The 18,450-nt window shown below is 42.5% G+C and overlaps 1 protein-coding gene across 4 annotated transcripts in view; it reads right to left on the reverse strand.

Moving 5' to 3' along the window:
• LOC140739454 (AT-rich interactive domain-containing protein 5B-like) overlaps positions 1 to 18,450 on the reverse strand; it is a 165,310-nt gene that overhangs the window by 38,774 nt on the left and 108,086 nt on the right. The window lies entirely within an intron of this gene.

The raw sequence follows: 18,450 nt of genomic DNA on the forward strand, positions 1-18,450 counted from the left end.
AAGGGAAAGTAAGGTAGTGCAAGTCAGGTCCAGATATTTGGAAGGTATGGCCCAGATCCGGGTCAGGATCCGTTCAGCAGTCTTATCACAGTTGGAAAGAAGCTGTTCCCAAATCTGGCCGTACAAATCTTCATGCTCCTGAACCTTCTCCTGAAGGGAAGTGGGACAAAAAGTGTGTTGGCTGGGTGGGACTTATCCTTGATTATCCTGGCAGCACTGCTCCGACAGCGTGCAGTGTAAAGTGAGTCCAAGGATGGAAGATTGGTTTGTGTGATGTGCTGGGCTATGTTCACGATCTTCTGCAGCTTCTTCCGGTCTTGGACAGGACAACTTCCATACCAGGTTGTGATGCACCCTAGAAGAATGCTTTCTACGGTGCATCTATAAAAATTAGTGAGGGTTTTAAGGGACAGGCCAAATTTCTTCAGCTTTCTCAGGAAGTAAAGGCGCTGGTGGGCCTTCTTGGCAGTGGACTCTGCTTGGTTAGATCAAGTCAGGTCATTTGTGATATTCACCCCGAGGAACTTAAAGCTTTTGACCTGTTCCACCTGCGCACCACCGATGTAGATGGGGTCGTGCGTTCCGCTACTCCTTCTAAAGTCAACAACCAATTCCTTCATCTTGCTGACGTTGAGGGATAGGTTATTGTCTTCGCACCATGCCACCAAGTTCTTAATTTCCTCTCTGTACTCAAGACTCATCATTACCCAAGATTCGGCCTACAATTGCGGTGTCATCAGCAAACTCATATATTGAGTTTGATGGAAGCTTGGCTACACAATCATGGGTGTACAGCGAGTACAGCAGGGGTCTGAGTACACAGCCTTGTGGGGCACCGGTGCTCAGAGTGATTGTAGAGGAGAGCTGGTCCCCTATTTTTACAGCCTGGGTCCTATCTGTGAGGAAGTTGAAGATCCAGCTGCAGATCTGGGTGTTAAGACCCAGGTTCCTAATCATATTATGCTTCTCCAAATGTTCATAAACCCTGCCTCTCCGGATCTTCTCCATCAACTTACCAACCACTGAAGTAAGACTCACTGGTCTATAATTTCCTGAGTTATCTCTACTCCCTTCCATGAACAATGGAACAACATCCGCAACCCTCCGAAACCTTTCCTGTCCCCATTGATGATGCAAAGGTCATCGCCAGAGGCTCAGCAATCTCCTCCCTCACCTCCCGCAGTAGCCTGGGGTACATCTCCTCTGATCCCGGTGACTTATTCAACTTGATGCTTTCCTAAAGCTCCAGCACATCCTCTTCCTTCATATCTCATGCTCAAGCTTTTCAGTCCGCTGCAAGTCATCCCCGTAATCGCCAAGATCCTTTTCCGTAGTGAATACTGAAGTATTCATTAAGTACCTCTGCTATCTCCTCCAGTTCCGTACACACTTTTCCACTGTCACACTTGATTGGCCCATTTATCGCACATCTTATCCTCTTGCTCTTCACATACTTGCAGAATACCTTGGGGTTTTCCTTAATTCTGTCCACCAAGGCCTTCTCATGGCCCCTTCTGACTCTCCTAATTTCATTCTTCAGCTTCTTCCTGCTAGCCTTATAATCTTCCAGAACTCTATCATTACCTACTTGTTTTGAACCTTTCATAAGCTCTTCTTCTTGACTAGATTTACAACTGCCTTTGTACACCACAGTTCCTGTACCCTACCATCCTTCCCGTCTCATTGGAACGCATCTATGCAGAACTCCACGCAAATATCCCCTGAACATTTGCTACATTCTTCTGTACGGTTCCCTGAGAATATCTGTTCCCAATTTATGCTTCCAAGTTCCTGCCTGATAGCCTCATATTTGCCCCCTTACTCCAATTAAATGCTTTCCTAACTTGTCTGTTCCTATCCCTCTCCAAAGCTATGGTAAAGGAGATAGCATTGTGATCACTATCTCCAAAATGTTCTTCCACTGAGAGATCTGACACCTGACCAAATTCATTTCCCAATACCAGATCAAGTACAGCCTCACCTCTTAGGGCCCCTGCCCCCTCCTTCTTCAGTCCTGACAAAGGATCTCAGCCCAGAAAGTTGACTGCTCGTTTCAACGAATGCTGCCTGACCTGCTGAGTTCCTCCAGCTTGTTTATACAGCCTCTCCTCTTGTAGGCTTATCTACATACTGTGTCAAGAAACCTTCCTGAACACGCTTAACAAATTCCACCACGTCTAAACCCCTCACTCTAGGGAGATGCCAATCGCTATTTGGGAAATTAAAATCTCCCACCATGGCAACCCTGTTACTATTATACCTTTCCAGAATCTGTTTCCCTATCTGCTCCTCGATGTCCCTGTTCCTACTGGGTGGTATATAAAAAAAGCACCCAGTAGAGTTATTGATCCCTTCCTATTCCTAACTTCCACCCACAGAGACTCCGTAGACGATCCCTCCATGTCTTCCTCCTTTACTGCAGCCGTGACACTATCTCTGATCAACAGTGCCACACCCCCACCTCTTTTGCCTCCCTCCCTGTCCTTTCTGAAACATCTAAAGCCTGGCACTCGAAGTAACCATTCCTGCCCCTGAGCCATCCAAGTCTCTGTAATGGCCACCACATCATAACTCCAAGTACTGATCCACGCTCTAAGCTCATCCACTTTGCTCATAATACTTGCATTAAAATAGACACATTTCAAATCATCTGTCTAAGCATGTCCCTTCTCTATCACCTGCCTATCCTCACTCTCGCACTGTCTCCAAGCTTCCTCTATTTGTGAGCCAACCGCCTCTTCCTCCGTCTCTTCAGTTCGGTTCCCACCCCCCAAACAATTCTAGTTTAAACTCTCCCCAGCAGGCTTAGCAAACCTCCCCATCAGGATATTGGCCCCCCTGAGATTCAAGCGCAACCTGTCCTTTTTGTACAGGTCACACCTGCCCCAAAAGAGGTCCCAATGATCCAGAAATCTGAATCCCTGCCCCCTGCTCCAATCTCTCAGTGACATATTTATCCTCCACTTCATTCTATTCCTATTCTCACTATCACGTGGTACAGCCAGTAATCCTGAGATTACAACTTTTGTGCTCCTGCTTCTCAACTTCCTTCCTAGCTCCTTGTAGTTGGTTTTCAGGACCTCCTCCTTTTTCCTACCTATGTTGTTGGTACCAATATGTACCACAACCTCTGGCTGTTTTCCCTCCCACCTCAGGACATCATGGATGTGGTCAGAAACATCCCAGACCCTGGCACCTGGGGGGCAAACTACCATCCGTGTTTCTTTCCTGCATCCACAGAATCGCCTGTCTGACCCTCTAACTATAGAGTTCCCTATTATTGCCACCATCCTCTTCCTTTCCCTACCCTTCTGAGCCACAGGGCTGGACTCTGTGCCAGAGGCGCAGCCACTTTTTCTGCCCCCAAGTAGGCAGCCCCCCCCCCAACAGTACTCAAACAGGCATACTTATTGTTACGGGGGACAGCCACAGGGGTACTCTCTAGTCTCTGACTCCTGCCTTTCCCACTCCTGTTACCCGCTTACCTGTCTCCTGAGGCCACGGTGTGACTACCTGCCCATAGCTCCTATCACTTGTCTGCATTAAATTCCATTTCTGATTTTTCAGCCCATTTTTTCCATCTGGTCCATCTCCTGCTGCAAGCTATAAGTCTACCTTGCTTGTCCACTACACCCCCAATCTTGAAAACCTCTGCAAAGCTTGCTGACCCAGTTTACCACAGTGTCACCTATATCAATAATCTGGATGATAAGCAATGGACCCAGCACCGATTCCTGCAGCACACCGCTACTCACAGGCCTTCAGAGAGGCAACCATCTACAACCACTCTCTGGCTTCTCCTGTATCTATATCTAATATCTAACCCAATTTAGTACCTCATCTTGAATACCAAGTGACTGGTCCTCTGTACTTCAGCAATCACTTCCTCTCAGTGGTGGGGAGAGTCTGCTGCTGATTCTCAAGTTGGAGACTCTCAGAAGAAAAAGCAACCCAGCAGAGCAGACTGCAACATAACAGCAACTGTTTCTCAGTCTCCCCTTCCCTCGTGAAATGGGTGACATCTCTGTGCCCCTTGTTAGTGAGAGAGCGAGCCTGTGGCACATGCAACTCTCAGGTAAACAATAGTTTTTCTTGACTGAAGATCATGGTATCTTCTTGGGGGCTTTGCTGTTGCTTGAAGGGTGGTGGGCGCTTATGCTTCCTACTGAAATGGGTGTTGGGGGGAGGGAGGCTGATGCTCTGCTGCTATTTGTGAACAGGAGGGGAAGGGGGGGTTTTGGGGTTCTAATGTTTGTCTGTCACTCAGTCTTTTGGGGTTCTGTTTTCATGGATGTCTGTGAAGAACAAGAATTTCAGGTTGTATACTGTATACATTCTCTGATATTAAAAGGAACCCTTTGAACATCTCATGCCAGACCACGTCAAAGGCTTGCTAAAGTTCACATAGACAACCTCCACTACCTTGCCTTTATCAACTTTCCTGGTAACATCCTGAAAACTCTTAAGATTGGTTGGAGATGAGCTTCCATGCAAAGGCCCTGTTAACGATCCCTAATTAGCCTTGTCAATGGCTGCTGATGGCTGATCAGGTTATTGAGACGTCTTCCTCCTGGTTTCGCTGCTCACCCAGCCCAGGAGCAGAGCTTGTGTGTCTGGAAGTCTGGAAGGCCATGCTTATCATAGTAGTTGGTGGAATGCAGGAGGCAAGTGTTTATGCCATTGGCAACTGGGCGAATCGGAAGAGTGTAGGGTGGGGGAAAAGTTTGAGATCTCTAATGACGTTGCTGCTGGCCACAAAGTCCACAAGTGGTGCATCCATAATGTCCAACACTCTTCAGTTGAGGTCTGGGTGGCGAAGGCTGATGTTGGAACTGCACCTGACTTCCCCCCCACCCCACAGCTTTTCTGGGTTGTTGGTGCGAATTATGTGTCACCTACTGCAGCAAGAGAGAGTTGAAATTGGGAGGGGCATCATGTGAGATATCTCTGTTATTTGCCTACCAGAGCCAATGAGCTGGCACTGGTCAGAACTCATGAGATGTGGGACTTTAAATGCTATAAACAGGGACATTTTAAAGTTATAAACAGAGAGAAGTTATTGGTAATGGAGTGATGGAAGTGCATAGCAGAAAGGTGGTTATGAGTGTGATCAAGCATTTAATGGGACATTGTGTACATTTACAAAGTTGTTAAACACCCAAAAGCGCTGCATCCAAATTCTGCTACAGTTCCTCACGTTGACCTCCACCTAATACCACACGATTATGGCTGGAGGACCTTCTGTTCTTCTAAAGGAGACACCCTTCTCGCCTCTCCGCCTACCAAATCTCATTACCCTCTCCAGCCATGATCAGCAACATCAATGTTCAAGCCCCAGAGACCCCACACAAAGCACCTCCCCTTTAATTGGCATCGGCTGGCTGTATAATCAGTAATAGCCAGTTGATGCTCACGTTTACCACCTAATTTTTTCTAACAGTACCTGATTTACCTCAGGTCTCAAAGCTGCTGTGATTCCCCAGGATACATTATTATCACAGTACGATCTAAGTGCAAGTATTTGTCAGATCCCAGAGGTCAGGTCTCCTCTTGCACAGTTTATGCAGATCAAACACAAATCTGGTTAACAATTTTCCCAGCTAGGAAGGATGAACATCAAAAGATAACTATGTGGGACAGCCAGAGTGTGTGGCAACCATTAAAGACATAACTGAAATACAGGATCTTCAAAGCAAACAGTTTGTGGTCTTAAACAGCCATAGGAGCATTAAATGGCATAATATTTCTGTTATTACATAATAGCTATTATGTGAGTCAACATGTAATGTCAAGTCTAATCATAAATAAACGTTTAAAAATTAGTGTTATTTTCTCTTTCAACAGTCAGCTGTTCAGACTCCCTTCTCCAGCTTGACTCCAGTATTTAGATCAGAACAGTCAAATAGTTCAGGAGATAATGGTACAAAAATTCCACAAATATCTTTGAGTAGCTTTACACTTCAACTGGAGGAAGTAACAATACAACCATATTCCTAAACAGGGCAGAGGTTGGTTTGTGAAATACGTACAACTCCCTTCTCAAAACACAAGCCAAGTTAGTTGACTATTTGGATGCCATTGCAGTCCCATTCTTACCCGATATGCGGTGCGGGAGGGCGAGTGGAAAACAGAATAAACGGCCACGAGGAAAACCAGCAATTTGCAGATCTCACAGCAAGTTGGATGGAATTGCAGAATTACCAATACACATTCCAACTCAAAACACAGTGGAAGTCGCAGAAAACCCCACAGTATATTATCAAGATAGTCGCTTACTTGCGCTCATTGTGAGCCAAGGAATGACAAATGGGCAGATAAAAGAACACCAGGCCTCAGGGTGGAGATACACACACACAGGAACTTCAACAAAGGAGGTCTTGATTTAAATCTTTAGAAAACAATACACAATGAAATGAGGAAATGTATATCTGCAATAAATCTCTCCCATATTCAGTACAATAATAGTGCCATTATTGGGCAGGTCAGATAATTCTCCACGGAAATTAAGAGACAAGGGAGAAAGAAATAGATTATTATGCTTTCCAAAACTTCTGGATTTTACAATCAATAAGCCAAAGAAAAGCATAGCCAAATCTGTAATGTCAGAAATCAACTGTCAATTTACACACAAGCTCTCATGGAAGTGGTCATGATTTGTTTCGTGATGTTGAGGACAAGAATCATACAGGAAAAACAAACTCTTCAACCTTTTCAAAGCAGTGTTTTGTGATTATTTACTCATTTTATTCCAATGTAGCAAGGCAGTTGCCCAGCTAAACCTGTGCTGGTTGACAGAACAATCCCATCGGTCCCATAATCCCTCTTTTTCTCTTCCACAAGCCGTAAAGTCCAGTAATCACATACACCAGGGGTAATTTGCAGTGGCCAATTAACCTGCCATCCACCACATCCTTTAGTGTGGGAGGAAACTCAGCCACACAGAGCCCAGAGACCGTGCAAACTGCACACAGATTGGAGCAGAGCCCAGGTCTCTGGAACTGAGACCGCTTCCGTTTGTGGGAATGCACTGCAAGCGTATCCCCGGTAGACACAAGTGTCAGTAATGAAACAAGTAGCTGAAGTTTGGCCTGGTCCTGTAAGATTGCTGCTCAGATCCTCAAGATACCAAAAGCAATGACAGCATGTGTTGCCCAGACCACAGTCTGTGCAGTTCAGAAATAACATCTCCACCCTCGCTGACAATCAACACTGGTGCACCTCAGGGATGTGTGTGCTTACCCCACTGCTCTACTCCCACGACTATGTGCCTAGGCACAGCTGAAACACCATCAATAAATCTGCTGACAACACAACTGCTGTTGGCATGATTTCAGATGGTGACAAGAGGGCGTACTGGACTGAGATTTACCAGCTGGTTGAGTGGTTTTGCAGCAACAACCTTGCACTCAGTAAGACCAAATAACTGATTGTGGACTTCAGGAAGGGTAAGACGAGGGAACACGCACCAGTCCGCGGAGGGATCAGAAGTGGAAAGAGTGAGCAATTTCAAGATCCGGGTGTCAATATCTCTGAGTAACTATCCTGGGCCCAACATTGAGGCAGCTACAAGGAAGGCACGACAATGGCTATATTTCATTAGGAGTTTGAGTAGAGCTGGTATGTCACCAAAGACACTTGCAAATTCGTATAGATGTACCGTGGAGAGCATTCTAACTGGCTGAATCACCACCTGATATGGGGCGGAAGGGGGCTATTGCAGAGGATTCAAATAAACAGAGTTGTAAACTTAGTTAGCTCCATCATGGGGCCTAGTCTCCGTAGCATCGAGAATACCTTCAAGGAGTGATTACAAAACACAAGGAACAGAATTAGGCCATTTGGCCCATTAAGTCTGCTCAGTCATTCAATCCTGGCCAATCCTTTTCTCCCCCTCCTCAGCCCCACTCCCCGTAACCTTTGACGCTGAGGCCACTAAAGAACCAATCAATGTCCGTCTTAATACACCCAAAAACCTGGCCTCCACAGCTGCCTGTGGAACAAATTCCTCTGGCTAAACAAATTTCTCCGAATGCTTTAAACAGATGCTCCTCTATCCTGAGGCTATGCTCTCTTGTCCAAGAATCCCCCACCATCCTTTCCACATCTACTCTGTCTAGGCCTTTCAACATTTCAGATTTCAATGAGATCACCCTCATCCTTCTAAATACCAGCGAGTACAGGCTCTTGAGCCATCGAATGTTCCTCGTATGGTAATCCTTTCATTCCTGGAATCATCCTTGTGAACCTCCTCTGGACCCTCTCCAATGCCAGCACATCTTTCCTTACATGAGGAGTCCAAAACTGTTCACAATACTCAAGGTGAGGCCTCACCAGTGTGTTATAAAGCCTCAGCATCACATTCCTCCTCTTATATTTAAGACCTCTTGAAATGAATGCTAACATTGCATTTGCCTTCCTCACCACCCACTCAACCGGCAAGTTAACCTTTAACTTGAGTGATGCCTGCAAAACCTGCATTGATCATTAAGGGATCCAAGACATGCCCATTTCTCATTGCTACCATCAGCAAGGAGTTACACTGATACTCATTTTTTTTCTATTATGTATTGTACTGCTGCTGCAAAGACAATAAATTTCATGATATATGCCAGTATATTAAACCCGATTCTGATTTTAAGTAGCAGTGTGTAAAATGGCGTTAACACCCTTTATAGTAAAACAGCTGTCATGTGACTCACAGCAGACATTAGCACTATTCTATAATAAAAGGATATTTTTCTTTCAATTATTAACTGTAGCAGAAGCTCTTCAAAACAAAAGGCAACAGAGCACCTAAATAACTTGACATGCCCCACAAATCTCCCATAGTTTTTTTGAGATGTTTAAACTCTTCAATACAAGGAAGTAAAATTTTAACCGCATACCAAAATGACAAAATGGTTTGTTTATTTAAATCCTAAGATTTTCTCACTCTCATTTTAACCATATAACAATTACAGCACGGAAACAGACCATCTCGGCCCTTCTAGTCCGTGTCGACGCTTACACTCATCTAGTCCCACTGGCCTGCACTCAGCCCATAACCCTCCATTCCTTTCCTGTCCAATATACCTATCCAATTTTACTTTAAATGACAATACCGAACCTGCCTCTACCACTTCTACTGGAAGCTCATTTCACACAGCTACCACTCTGAGTAAAGAAATTCCCCCTCGTGTTACCCTTAAACTCTTGCCCCCTAACTCTTAAATCATGTCCTCTTGTTTGAATCTCCCCTACTCTCAATGGAAAAAGCCTATCCACGTCAACTCAATCTCTCCCCCTCATTATTTTAAATACCTCTATCAAGTCCCCCCTCAACCTTCTACGCTCCAAAGAATAAAGACCTAACTGGTTCAACCTTTCCCTGTAACTTAGGTGCTGAAACCCAGGTAACATTCCAGTAAATCTTCTCTGCACTCTATTTTGTTGATATCTTTCCTATAATTCGGGGACCAGAACTGTACACAATACTCCAAATTTGGCCTTACCAATGCCTTGTACAATTTTAACATTACATCCCAACTCCTATACTCAATGCTCTGATTTATAAAGGCCAGCATACCAAAAGCTTTCTTCACCACCCTATCCACATGAGATTCCACCTTCAGTGAACTATGCACCATTATTCCTAGATCACTCTGTTCTACTGCATTCTTCAATGCCCTATCATTTACCATGTATTAGAAAATGTATTTGATTGCATTCTTGAAAACCACTAATTAAAAAAAGAGCCTGATGTGGGTAGAGACTGGGCAAGCCATTACATATACTAAAGTATCATAATTATGGAATTTTTACTGAAATAAAGAGCAGAGTGACAGGTAACACACCTCTCTCCCCATCTAACATGCTCACCACCATTTTCAACCCAGTCTCACAATCCCATACAATGAAGCAGGATTTGATCTACTCCGTTACTGTAAAGCAAGGCCAATTATAAACCAGAGAAAATCTGCATATGCAGGAAATCCAAGTCTCTCTCTCTCTCTCTGACTCTCACACACATACACACCCCCCCTCCCCCAGCAGGCCAGGCAGCATCTAAGAAGAAGAGTAAACAGTCAGTGTTTTGGATTGAGACCCTTTATCAGGACTGGAGAAAAAGAAAAGATGAGGAGTTAGAGTAAGAATTATAAATGGGCAGAATCCTCTAGAGAGATGTTATATATCCAGGAGTCCTCTCACTAAAAAGATGGGCTTGACTCAAAGCTCTATAAAATAAGGAGCCCTCAAAGCCAACATGAGATTGCAACCAATAGTCGCTGCACAGAGAACATCGCAATGTCCTCAAGGTGTGAATTATATAACAAAATGAAAAGCTACGGAAAGGAAGAATTTGTATGCTTAGAAGTGTCATTTCACTAACTGACACTTTACAGTTGTTTTGAAGCGTGGTCTTGTTTGACATTTAGCAAAGCAACAGTTAATCTAGACAGCAAGCTCAGATGCGATAATATTTAGATATACCGATTCTAAGTGATTAATATTTGATGGATAAATATTGGGCAGAAAACCAAAAGGGAGTTCCCCCACTCTTCTTTGAAACAATGCCATCTGATCAGTAACATCCACCTGAGGCAGTAGGAATGTTCCCGTTTTAGCACTTCAGCTAAATCACAGTCGGTATTCCCCCTCCATTGATACAGTACTGGTCTTGATTTTGTGTTGTTTTCCAGTGCAGGACACGAGTTCAGTATAGAGAGAGGTGCCACCATCAGTCCACAGCTTGGGATAACACACTGATACTCACTCACCATTTCTGGGACTGATCAAATCCATGGAGTCGTTAGAGTAGTACCCTGCCATTAAGTTGAAGTCATCTCACAATTTAAAGCTTATGTGGAGGGATACTGACCCTGTTTTACAATTTGCAATAGGATGAGGTGCAACTTGATCCAATTTTCAAGTGAGCGCAACGCACACAAAATATTTGAGGGACCCAGCAGGCCAGGTGGCATCTATGGAAAAGATACAGTTGATGTTTCGGCAGAGTCCTGATAAAAGGTCTTGGCCTGAGACGTTAAATGTTTACTCTTTTCCATAGATACTGTCTAGCCTGCTGAGATCCTGCTGCATTTTGGGAGAGTTGCGTTGGAATTTTCTGCATCTGCAGATTTTCTTGTGTTTCTAATTTTCCAATGTGCACAACTTCAACAAAAGTAAAGCCCAAAACACTTCAAAATGTGGCCAGACTGCATATTATGTTCTGTGAATGAATTTTTAAAAAAATCAGGCACTAACTATTTTCCTCTTTATACTAGTGGGACACATCCATCCTTGCATAATCAAGCCTCCAAACAACTGATAACACTGATCACTCACTAACAAAAGATTGCTGTCAATTCCACAGATAGCAAAACCGCTTTTGGAGAAAGTTTCCAATGAGCTGCTATAGAAGGACAAAGAATCAATTGAAAAGGCATGAAAATATCTTTATAATTTTTAATACGATTACATTATACTGGAAAAGAAGAAATCATACAAAAAGAAATCAGTTAGTAATCGAACCGTAAATATTTTTTATCAAAGTTATCTGTATAATGTAGTGTGAAAATATAAGCAACACATCTTACAAACTATAAGAATATTATACAAAAATACTTTGAAGATTCGCACAGTTCCTAAGGAAGTATTCCAAAGGATACTGTCCTCCATACATGCTCCCATTATATACAGTACATTTCTTTATCTGAAAGTCGAGGAAAGACAAGTGTCAAGATTTCAGAAGCAGTGCATTTGACAGCATTTAGTGAAAACAGCATTTATCAATCCACAGTATTCCCCAATCCAGTATGAACAAAAGGTTAATTCACATGTCTTACAGTAGCATGCAAAAGTCTGGGCACCCCGGTCAAAATTTCTGTTACTGTGAATAGCTAAGTAAAATATGACCTGATTTCCAAAAGGCATAAAGTTAAAGATGACACATTTCTTTAATATTTTAAGCAAGATTACTTTATTTCCATCTTTTACAGTTTTAAAACAACAAAAAGGAAAAGGGGCCCAAAGCAAAAATTTGGGCACCTTGCATAGTCAGCAATTAGTAACACCCCCCTTTGGCAAGTATCACAGCTTGTAAACGCTTTCTGTAGCCAGCTGAGAGTCTTTCAATTCACGTTTGGGGGTTTTCACCCATTTTTCCTTGCAAAAAAGCTTCTAGTTCTGTGAGATTCTTGGGTCGTCTTGCATGCACTGCTCTTTTGAGGTCTATACAAAGATTTTCGATGATATTTATATTGTATCATCTGGCCTTTCCTAACGATGACTGTGAACAAGCCATAGCCCTAACAAGCTAATTAAGGTCTGAGACCTTGGTAAAAGTTATCTGAGAGCTCAAATCTCTTGAGGTGCCCAAACTTTTGCATGGTGCTCCTTTCCTTTTTTTTCCCCCACTCTAAAATTGTACAAAACAAAAATAATACACTAATCTTGCTTAAAATGTTGAAGAGTGTTTCATCTTTAACTTTATGATGTTTGGAGATCAGTTCTCTTCTACTCACTTAACTATTCACAGTAACAGAAATTTTGACCGAAGTGCCCAAACTTTTGCATGCCACTGTATAAATATTGTTAACTAGTTTTTAGAAATGCAGAGCCATGGCTACATGTGATGCAGGCCACATATTTTTCATTCTAATTATCTGCTCGTTCTATTATCTATGGCTTCACTATTTGGAAAATCAGAATGACTAAAGGAGGATTCCCAGAAGCTACAGGTCCTTACTACTTAATGGGCTTCAAATAATCCCATGAATTAACAGTGTTGTAACAAAAACAACCTGTATTTGTACCTGAAACAGATGCACTGGATAAAAGTGGTGACCTCAGAGCCCATGGCACTCGGGGAGTGATAGAAATAGAACACTTCAGTTGCTCAATGGTCACCCTATCAAAGTTCCAGCCAAAACTGGAAACTTACCTACAACACTTGAGAAATAGTGAAGGGCAGGAAGAGGAAGAAATGAATGACTGGATTCCTGTGCATCTTCTCTAACTTCATTCAAATCTAACAGGGCTCTTCCATTGTACGACATGAAAAACTGGGTGAGCTGCCCGAAATTATACTGAATAAAGTGAGAAATAAAGTCAGCTGTAAAGTGGTTTGAGATCGCAATGTTTGAACATATGTGAATGTCCAGACCAGCCTTTGTAAGATACTATGGACAAGCATTTAGCAGCAGAACAATGCAAACAGATTTTTAATCAAGGTCATTTGTTAGTCATACACAAACTTTCACCAGGCCGGATTAAAGCACTTCATTGAAAACTATTGCCAGGAGGCTGCTAATTTCCCAATCAACTGAAATTGGGGAGGGAGTAAGGACGAGTGACGGGAATGGTGCGCGTTATTGCGATAGTTCACAGCAGCTGGTTTTGGCAAACAATCATGGTTGGTTTTGATGAAGTGAGTTTGAGCTATGTGACATTCAATTTCATTGTGTTGATCACTCTAACATAAAAGAACATTTATCCATATTTCTCAAGTCAAGTGAGGCAAAACACAACAAGTTTCAATCTGTCAATCACAGCAAAAACTCCTAATGACTCAGTTTCTGATCCGTCAATTCAAACAATTGAGATTCTGGTTGGGCTTGTATGTCTTGTTAAACTGTATGCATTATTTTAAGCCAGGAATTTACCATTTAACAGCACAAGTAGACAAGTACATTAGCAATTCTTGTGCCTATAGCACCTGGCAGTTTAAAGCAAACCTGCACCTAAAAGTTAACTCTGTTTTTCTTTTCAATGTACTGTACCACAAGCAAGTACAAAATTAGAATCACGCAATTATCACACCAACAGAATGGAGGACAACTTGCATCCAATGGAATAGATTAGTGCAAAAGAGCACAACGTACCTGTATGTCTAATTCAACACATTTGCTCTCCCTCCCTTGCACTTGACAGAATAATTCAATGGCCAGCAAAATACTGTATAATAAATAACTGATAGATCATTGTTATAATATTTTACATAATTTGGATAATTAGTTGAGCAGAGCTGCAACACAACTTAAAACAAGGGTTGGAATAGAATCCACTGGTAGATAATACTGGCCAGCTTACTGTGCATTTTGTTCTGAGTAAGAACAGAGATCTGCCTGATGGCAGCAAGGCTGGAAAATATGAAATTTCAGTTTGCCCTCAGAGCACAGAGATCTATTTAATTTGGGAAAAGAACAAGGTTCAAGATTTAAGAGGTTAGTTTTGGAACCATTCATTACACACAAGGGTTCAAAAGCAATTTTGGAAATCTATTGACTCAACATGTACCATGAAGAAATCTGTGGTCAAACATCTAAATTATCTGCACCTCAGTGAGAGGGGACATTTGCATTTGTGTACTCATTTTATTCACAACTTACTGTGTGACAGAGCATGTTGAAACGTGGTTTCACAACTCCAATTCTGCCACTGTGCTAATTCCTGCCAAATAGCTACACCTGAGAATATTAGAACAAAGCCTTTTCCTACTGAACGCAGCCAGGAATAATTATAAATTTGTAAAAAAAAAAAGTGGAATATGACAAACTCCATCATATAAATATAGGCCTTAGACTGCTTGGCTGTCTGCACCAAAAGTGTTAGCAACAATAAAATTTGAGTTTTAAAACTGTTGCCTATAGTGTGGTTTGATCATAACAATTCATCTAGTTAACAAAGGTAAGGAGCTAAACCTACTTTGCACACTTTTCTAAATTACTAAACCCTTTTTTGTGCAATTTTCAATTCTGTTTGGGATTGAAAGAATGAAAAAGGGCATCAGGAATGTGAGTGTTTGGATTACAATCACCACAAATCAAGACTTTTGATAGTTCTAAGACTGGTTCTTTAAAAAAAACTTTTCAGTCCAATGTAAAATAAAATTCGATGATTATTCAGTGGAGAGGATTTCTAAATCTGAAGGCAAAAAAATGTAACCACTTCACAAATAATAGTTAACCTTTTAAAACAGAACTTGGGGTGGGGGGGGGGGGGAGGGAGTTATTGCTAAATAAATAATGATAATGTTAGTGACCATTTTGAAGTCTTTCTTCTTTTCAGCATCTCAGTCCAAATTTGTAACTGAGTAACATGCCTAGTGAACTCTTAAAAATGTAACTATGTACACTTCAATTCTTTGAAAAAGTAACCAGCAGAGGAGGGACAACTAACATAAACTGCAAGCAAATCCTAGTGTCATTTGTACATGAGAATGAAATCTATATCTTATATTATTATCTTTGATCCACAACTCCTTAACAGAGAGTAGCTGGGCAAACAAGATCCACACAAGATAGCTGACTATTTTCAGCTATACATACAGTACTTGTATCTAGAAATATCCCAGAGGATGGCAGACACATTGCTAAGCAGTTTACACAAAGTATCTTATCCTTTTAGTTGCTTCTTTCCAAAATTTCCCAGAGTATATCTGTATTTTTGCTTTGATAATTTTAATAGGTGCAATGAGCTGCAAGTACCTGAGGGAATCATTACTGTACCTCTATTGCCAGAGTAATGCAGAAAGTAATTTAAATTCAGCTCTGCAAATTAAACATTTAGATACTGAAGTTAGATGAAGTTAGTATTTAAATGGGATTTGTATTGAATTAAAAAAGTAAAATCTGGTGCACAAGGCCAACTCTGAAAGTAAAAGGCAGTGTCCTAATGGTTCAAGAGTCCAAATTCTGGTTTCCCAATAGCTTGAAGAGGTGGTATCAGATGATTTGTGTTGGAAAAAATATCAAATCTGACAAGACCTCCATACTGTTTCTTTGATGCTTTGTTCAAATTGACCCAGTGCATTTTTCTGTCCTGCAAGTCCTGAGGTCACTTTTTTAATGTGATGATTCAGTTTCATTTTACACACTCTGCTACACCAATACATTGGACAACTTTTTCTAGAAAAAGGTTCAATGTCATTTGCACACCATCTATAACATATATTCCAGGAACAGGCGTATTCCCTTTCCAATGGGCAAAGCACATCTTAAAACTTTGGAAAAATGCTCTAGACAAACCAAGAGAAACCTTTCTCTCTTTTTTCCTTTCTCTCCATGGGTGTCTACCCCATGTACAATCAATAAACAAGGAAATTCCACAAAGCAAAGGACATACAGAATTGAACAAGTATCCCTGATAAGATCAGTTTCTGGTTTAAGGTCAAGTTGTCTTCTTTGGCAAATCTAAGTTGACCTAGTCAGAGATCCACAGTATATAGTTAGTCATGTGTGTGTGCAACAGCAGGCACGTCAACGATACAAAAAATCCACACCAAACTTTCTGTAATCTGGGACCACAACAAGGGTACACAGAAGGATTGAAAGAGGCTGGCCCTTGCAAAAGGGATTCCTTCTTACTGAGAGCAGGTCTGAGGGTTTCCTACTCTCAAATCCTTGAGCAGCACCTTGGACCATAAACGTGTGTTTACTTCACAGTATCTTTTCAGAAGATTCGTCCCATTGTTCACACATAGGCAAAATACTCCATCACAGTGGTGACAAATTGCAATGTTTTAACACTTCCAACCCTAGGGCACTCAAGGACCATGGAACAGTGAAGTTTATAATTCCATTCGATCAGGCCTGTGAGAGCAGGTTATTCTACAAATCCCTCCCCTGAGTACAACTCCCCATTTTTCTCTCCGCCAAATATGTATTAACAGTAGTATTATTTGTATTTTTTCTCTTTAAAGGAAGCATTTTCGTGTTCAAAGTCTGACAGTCTTGAGGAGACTGGACAATCAATGCCAGATCAGTTGCTCCTACAAGGGCCACCCAGGACTCAAACTCCCACAGGCTTCAACGCCAGCAGCACAACGGGACCGTCAGATGTCCTCGACAGAGCCGCAAGGTAGGACTCGCTCTTCCCCACAAAGTGAGAGGGCAGGAAAAATAAATCAGAACGTCACCAGATCATTTCATGTAGCCTCTCACCGCTAGTTCAGAGTGGCCAGGATGCAAGGCTGAAGGTTGCTTAACGTCCTTTCCCTCTCAGACAGAAGATTTGTTGCTTAAAGAAATTTGGAGAGGTAGGAAAGGAAATAATTTTAACACTACTTTATTTCACCAAATAAAAAGGTAAAGTATACCAAGTGCAGGTGCAGTCCTGTATATTGGAAGACAGCATTTGAGAGCTATATGACAGATGGACGTTGGACAAAGCCCGATCACATTCGCTTCTCGGGGTAAAACAGTAGACAGGTGAGAGGGAGAGAGAGCTGACGGGCTGGAAGGACAGTCTGCGCATTACCCACCTCATCGTAAGGCAGCACCGAGGTTCGCAGGAGGTGGCTGTACGTTTTGCTGTGAGTGGGAAGACAGCAGCTGTCGATGCTGCACAGAGCCTGGAACCATAAACGCGCGAAAACAGGTAGGCCCGAGGATAATACTGGCATCACAACCGAATCAGACTTGCCCTTCCTCCCTCAGCGTTTTTTATTCAAATCAACCAAACTGAAAAATGGGCTCCAAATTTTTTCCGCCACGTTCTGAAGGTCTGGGCAAGAGGTTCCATTCAGGTAGGAGCCCGGGAGTGCCCCTTTCTTGTTATCCTCGTCACCACTCGAGGGACAAATCCTGATGATTGGGACAGAATCTGATTCTTGGTACTTCAGAGGCCTTTTTTATCTTGGCCGACTTTGGGCCAAGTTAGGGACATTAGTGGCTTCTTTTCTCGGTGGCTCTTCGTTCTCTTTCCTCGGCTCTTCCAGGCGGTCTAGAGGGCAGCTTTGCTCAAGCTGGTATCATGCTGCTGAAAGAGAACTGTCCTCCTTTCAGTGTTGTTTGGAGATGCCATCTTGGACAGCTCTTTGCTTGGTCTAAAATTCAGGGATGTTCCAGAAGGCACATGAAGATCACTCTTTGCCGGAGCTCTCCAAATGCCATCCAGGGGAAGTGGGTTGCTTCCGATACAGCAGGAAAATGAAGGCAATTTAGGTGGATCAGTCAAGTGTTTTCCCTTTTGCCTCAGAGTCAAAACTAGCTCTTTTGTCCTGAGGGCTCTCGTTATTGACTGCAGAATGATCTGGCTTCTGGGTCTTTAGGGTATTTGTTTTTTGGTAGACTTAAGTCTGGTGGGCATATCATCAGACCGTAACTCAGAAACCTAGGCCTCAGGGGCGATGAACTAAGTGACTCCACACCAGAGCTATGATCTGAGTGAGTAGAGTCCCTCTTCCCTGGCCAATCCCCTCGGTGTAACAGGAATCTAGTCGCAGCTTCTTGATTGGTTGCTCGTTTTTTCTTATGGCTTTCCCTGTTCTCACAAAGATTTTGCCGAAAACTGGGGAACTGGATAAACAGAAGTACCCTTCTGTGATATGCAGGACTGATGCATCCATGAATTCAGCAATTCTCTTTCCGGATGAGCCCTTATTTGGACTTGCTGAGGTTCAGTGGAGAGGACTGCTCCCTGTACCGTATAGAAGGCTCACACTTTGGTGGTAAACTGTTTGTTAGACAA

Source organism: Hemitrygon akajei, chromosome 15, assembly GCF_048418815.1.
Source record: "Hemitrygon akajei chromosome 15, sHemAka1.3, whole genome shotgun sequence".
In the NCBI taxonomy this organism is placed as follows: domain Eukaryota; kingdom Metazoa; phylum Chordata; class Chondrichthyes; order Myliobatiformes; family Dasyatidae; genus Hemitrygon; species Hemitrygon akajei.